Genomic DNA, 6,298 nt, shown 5'->3' with positions numbered 1-6,298 from the left:
CTGCATCAGTCCAGTTCACCTGGCGTAGTGATGTGGCCTTCACCTGCCCACATCTCCATTCCTCACCACCAGCAACTTCGGGGTACTTCCTCTCTCACCCTAACCACCCAGTGTTAGGTCAAAACAGCCCTGGCCACCTGGGGGCCAGGTACCAGCCATCCATTCAGGAGTCTGCCCCACTAGGCACTTCAGCCCTTCTCTCTGTCTCACCCCCTGGGGTAGGTGATAAGTAAGGAGGACTAGGTCCTTGATCTACTGCCTGCTCAGCTCTCTCCTGAATTAGCCTGCCTGAGCTAAGTCAGAATCCCATCCTGCTGTGGGTTCATTCATTCTCAGTAACAGCTCATGGAATTCAGAGATTAGCAGCTATATTTAGAGTTAATGTTTATTATAACCAGAAAGGATACAAGCAAAGAGACAAATCAGGCAAGGTCTGGGCGTGGTTCCATGGATGTTCTCAGCAGCCCAGGAAGCCCCAAAGAAAGAGCTCCAAAGGCCAGGATCCCTTGGACATTGGGACCTCCATGAATATTCATGACTGGAGCCCTAATGCACAGTTATTGTCCACCCGATCAATGAACATGCATGGTCGCACCAGGCCCTCTCCCTTCCTGAAGTTAGTTCAGGTGTGAGGACTACATGGCCCTACTTGTCTGGCTGTTTTGGAAAACAAAAGCACCTTAATGGCTCGAGCTATTTGTGGAAACCAGAGGCAAAAGGCCAGACTTAGTTCTTGGTCCCACACTGGGCTGTGGCATACCTGGATGGTTTAAAGGTATATTCAGATGCCCAGTGATAACCTTCCGTAGGGATGCTGCCTTGGCAACCCAAGGAGGGGTCGCTATGAGTTGGGGCCGACTCGACGGCACATAACAACAACAACAACAATAACCTGTCTGTGGTTCTCAGCCCTGCACCCACTGGAGTCCCGGGGGAGGTCTTAAAACTACGCATATTAGGGACACTTGATCCCACTCCTAGAATTTTGATTCATTTAAAGATTTTTTTTTTCAGCATTAATTTTAGGCTTACAGAAACCTTGCACAAATAGTACAAAACTCCCATTTATCCTTAACCCAGATTCCCTACATGTTAATTTTTACCACACTGGCTTTACTATTCTCGCCTGCTTACTGAAACACCAGTAGCTGCAGACATGAGGGCCTTTTACCGTAAATACTTGGTGTGTATTTTCTAAAAACACAACCACAGTTCAGTGATCAGAATCAGAAAATTAACACTGATTGAGTACCATCATCAACTGGATGTAACCAAGTTCCCGGATGTCCTGGGTGCTGGCATTTTTAAAAAGCTCAGCAGTGAACGCAAGGACCCCTGGTGCCTCCTTTGGGAGAAGAGCATGATATCCAGAGGAATGTTCTCCCGTGGTCCCCCAGGGGCCTTGGGGAAAGTTACTAAACACAAAATCGACTCCCAGCCCAGAAAACCTCTTTGCAAGTGAATTTGATTAGTGAATAAGCATTACCCCAGAATGTGATGCATCCCAGGCCATCCACTCTAAAATTCACTGGAATCTGACTCATAATGAGGTGTCCTTGGGTTTCCGAGGCGGTGTCTCTACAAAACTAGACTGCCCAGTTTCCTTCTGAGGAGTGGCTGGAGGGTTTGAACCGCCAGTCTTCTGGTTAGCAGTCAAATACCTTAGGCACTAGGCCACCAGAGCTCCCTAGGTTATGCCCTGGAAAGACACAGAGGTGAAGGAGTCTTACCCCTTCCAGGGCTGAGTGGATACAACTCCTTAAGTGCTTGTTAGTAATGAAGCAGGGAGTTAGCGGAGGCTCACCTGCAGTTGCACCTCCAGGAGACCTCTTAGGTTCACTTTTTATTTTTTATTTTATTATTATTATTTTTTTTAAATTGTGATTTGGGTGAAAGTTTACAGAGTAAATTCACTTTCCATACAGGAGTCCACATAGACATTGACTACAATTTACCACAATGCAACAGCTCCCCTCCCACTTCCTCTCAATAGTTACCTCTTCCTTGTGTCTTTCCCTCCATGTATTCCTGTCCTCTGAGCTGTCTCCCTGTGCATATGGAGTCCTTCTTTCTCCCGTGATTGTTCTTTCCAAGGAGTGTATCTACCTCAGGTAAATGTTCAACTCATAAGCCTGTCTTTTGTTTGGCTAGAAGCCACAGATGTGGGTTCAGACCTGAAGGGCAGCTAGGGGCCATAGTCTCAGTGGTTCCACCAGGCTCTATCAGACCAGCAAACCTGCCCCCCCCCCTTTTATTTCCAAATGATTCTGAGTTTTGTTCCACATTGTTCTCTCTCTCTATCCAGGATGTCCTCCACAGATCCCCCTCCGAGTGGCTGACCGAGGCTCACTTAGTTTTCAGAGACAAAGAATTGACAACAGTTATCTAAAGTGAATTCTTAAAAAACAGGGGAAGTGGGGTTTCTTCCCTTACTCTCAACAGGGAGAATAAACCTCTCATTTTCAATCTGTATTGGTCCTTACAGTGGACAGGGTGCCACTCCCACCGGTGCACCGCCCTGTGACTTGGCAATGGACCGTTCTCCGGGCTGCCCCCGACAGCTCCCAGCTTGGCAAGGGGCCAGTACCTTTGTTGATGCATCATGCCACCTGCACCCTGGGGCCCTGCACATTGGGTGCAGTTCCCCATTCAGGACTGTAACCTAGAAGAAGGAGAGCAAAGCCAGGGGCTGTGAGTCCCTGGGAATGTCACTTCATATCTGTGTCTGGGGAGTCTGTGCTTGGCTTGTGCATGGAGCATAGGGGAGGGAGGGAGCTGGCCACTGTCAACTTTGTTGATGTCATGATCCCAACTGCTAAAATCTGTGCTCTCACAGGAGCTCTGGTGGTGCAGTGGCTAAGTGCCCGGCCTAAAAAAGTGGCCAGTGAAAACCTCCCAGCCTTTTCCTCCCAAGCCCCACTCACCAGTTAAGAATTAGCTCTGGAATCAGTAGCCTCCAGGAAGCCCCCTCTGGGGTTGGTTATCTTCCCCTACAGGATACCAGCCAGCATGTGTATGCAGAAATGGGCCTGTGTAACAGAGAAGGGGTGGGAACTGGACATTGAGCTCAGTTCCTAACCAAAAGGTCAGCTGTTAAACCAGCCCAGCAGTTGTGTGGGAGCAAAACCAGAATAAGCATTCTGGGGCAATGCTTATACACTAAAAAGGAGTCTGCTTCCGTAAAGATTACAGCCAAGAAAGCTATGTATATGAGGTGGTTCTGCTCTGTCCGTGGGTCAGAGTCCACTGAACACTGCTCAACAACAGTGCCCCTCTACCCAAAGTGTGCACCAAGGGGAACTTGTTAGAAATGCAAAATCTCTGGCCTCAACCCAGACCTAATGGATCAGAAACTGTAGGCTGCGGCCCCAAATCTGCATTTTTCACAAGCCCTCCAGGTGCTTCTGATGCCCACTCAGGTTTAAGCTCCATCGGGCCAGCTATGGCCCCAGGTGGGCCAGGCAGGACGCAGGGTGCGTTCACCCTGCCTTTGGTTCTCAGTGACTAAGCGCTCCCCCGCACACTGAAAGGTCGGTGGTTGGAACCCACCAGCTACCCCGTGGGACAAAGTCCTGACAGTCTGCTCCTGTAAAGATGGACAGACTAAGAACACTACAGGGCAGTTATACTCGGTTGTGTAAGGTTGCTGTGAGTCGGAATCAACGATGGCAACAGGCTGAACGTCCGGATTCCTCCCCATGTGCTGAATCCCTTCAGTCATGCTGCATGTTTTCTTATCCCTGGAGGACACCTGGCTTGAGGGCCAGGTGGGGTCCTTTGTACGTTTGGGGAACAATGGTGGCGACCTTTGCCCTATTGAGTTGCACAAATATGGCTGCTCTGTTCCAGTTGAGAAGCCTGATTTCCTGCCTAAGGCTTTGGCAGCCATGGGGTTTCATTGTTCATCCTGAATAGACTTGACTGTGCTCAGAATTAAAGCTGAACTGCTACAGATTCGGGCTACTGACAGGATGGCAGGGACCGGGCCTGAGTGGCTTCAGAAGTGCCTTTTCTCTGGACAAATCTTCCTGGAGAATTTGTGTAGAGCCCTGGTGAGTATAAATTAGTTTTTATTATGTAAATAATGAGAGGCCCTGGTGGCGCAGCAGTTTAGCGCTGGGCTGCTAACCCACACTCTGCTCCCCAAGCCAAGCACCCTAATTTGCACAAAAAAGGAGGGACTAATAGAGCTAGAAAGGAGCCCTCATGGTGCAGTCCTTTAGTGCTCAGCTGCTAACCAAAAGGTCAGGGGTTCGAACCCACCAAATGTTCTGCGGGAGAAAGACGAGGCAGTCTGCTTCCATAGCAATTGCTGTTGCTGTTAGGTGCCGTCGGGTCAGCTCCACTCATAGCAGCCTGTGTTAGACTGGGTTCTCTAGAGAAACAAAACCAGTAAAGCTTAGAGAGAGAGAGAAAGAAATTTATCTTAGGAAGATGGCTCACACACTTACAGAAGCTGGCAAGTCCCAAGTTCTTGGATCAAATGTCAAGCTGGAGGCTTTTCCCGACTCACACAGCTGCAGGGGCTGAGGAGCTCAAGGTTGGCAGGCAGTGTACTGGCTGTTGACTCCAACAAATGACGAATCCAAGATCTCCAGGCCGAATGGTAGATTGTTCGCTCATGGACAGTTGTAGGCGGCACAACAGAATCCCAACCCACAGAAGAGTGTCTCTTTTCCCAGAATGTCCATAAATATACTGGAAGCAGGTCACAACCCTAGGGCAACTCCCTTTCAGTGGATTGGCTGCTCAAAACATATACATCTGATCCCATCATGGGAATGACCACATCACAACTGCTTAAACCACACAGAACTGTGGTCGAGCCAAGTTGACACACAGCTCCAACTATCACATGGCCCTGCGTTCAACAGAATGAAACACTGCCCGGTCCTGTGCCAGCCTCACAGCCCTTGCTATACCTGAGCCCATTGTTGCACCCACTGTGTCAATCCATCTTGTTCTGAGGGCCTTTCCCTTTTTCACTGACCCTCCACTTTACCAAGCATGATAACCTTCTCCAGGAAACGGCCCCATCTAACAACATGACCAAAGGAGGTGAGACAAAGTCTGGCCATTCTCGCTTCCAAGGAGCATTCCAGCTGCACTTCTTGCAGGACAGACTGGTTTGTTTTTCTGGCTGTCCATGGTACTTTCTGTTAACCACCACAACTCTAAAGTATCAACTCTTCTTCGGTCTTCCTTATTCATTGTCCAGCTCTCACGTGCATATGAGGCGATTGAAAATACCATGGCTTGGGTTAGGCTCACCTTAGTCTTCAGAGAGACGTCTTTGCTCTTCAGCACTTTAAAGAGGTCTTTTGCAGCAGATTTGCCCAGTGCAATATGAAGTCTGATTTCCTGACTGCTGCATCCATCGGTGTTGATTGTGGAACCAAGTCATATGAAATCTTTAACAACTTGAATCTTTTTTCCATTTATTGTGATGCTGCTTATTGGTCCAGTTGTGAGGATTTTTGTTTTCTTTATATTGAGGTGTAATTTATAATGCAGACTGTAGTCTTCAGTCTTCATCAGTAAGTGCTTCAAGTCATCTTCACTTTCAGGAAGCAAGGTTGTGTCATATGAATATCGCAGGTTGTTACAGTCTTGGAATCCCTATGGGGGAGTTCTCCTCTGTCCTCTAGGGTGGCTATGAGTTGAAATCGACTTGACGGCATACAAGAACATCAAAAAGGAAAAAGTCCATCTTTTCAGAAACTGTTTTCATAATCGCCATCGGATGGGGAATGGATCAGAAGAAAGAATGGAACTTTCAGATTGAAGGCATTGCTTCTCGAGGTGGAGGTCTTTGAACTAAGGGAAGATCGAAGTGGGCCTGTGATTCTTGGTGTCACTTGATCTGTTGTGTGGACAGCCATGGCAGCTCCCACACAGACTGTTCAGGGCTCCTGTAATCCTCCCAGGGACTTTGATTTCTCTCACTCAGTCAGGGAGCTTGTTGGGAACGCTCTATGGAGTTGCTTGTCTTGATGATCTGTGTTCTTGGCAAAGCCAGTGCGTGAGCTCCACTCCCAGTGGTGTGACGATCCATGACGTGGTCCTATTGAGGGGCACCTCACCAGGCTGGTCCTTCTAAAGCCTGGATGTGCAGCTGTTTTCCTGGTGAAGGTCTAGAAGTTCTTAAACAATTTGTTGCCAGTCAGGGTTAGCAGGAGCTCTGGTGGCCTAGTGCCTAAGGCATTTGAGAAGGCTGGCGGTTCAAACCCACCAGCCACTCCTCGGAAGGAACGTTGGGCAATCTACTTCCATAGTGATACCACCTTGGAAACCCAAG

Source organism: Orycteropus afer, unplaced genomic scaffold (assembly GCF_000298275.1).
Source record: "Orycteropus afer afer isolate SDZICR_OR568_19922 unplaced genomic scaffold, OryAfe1.0 scaffold00038, whole genome shotgun sequence".
In the NCBI taxonomy this organism is placed as follows: Eukaryota; Metazoa; Chordata; class Mammalia; order Tubulidentata; family Orycteropodidae; genus Orycteropus; species Orycteropus afer.
This window is presented reverse-complemented; position numbering follows the sequence as displayed.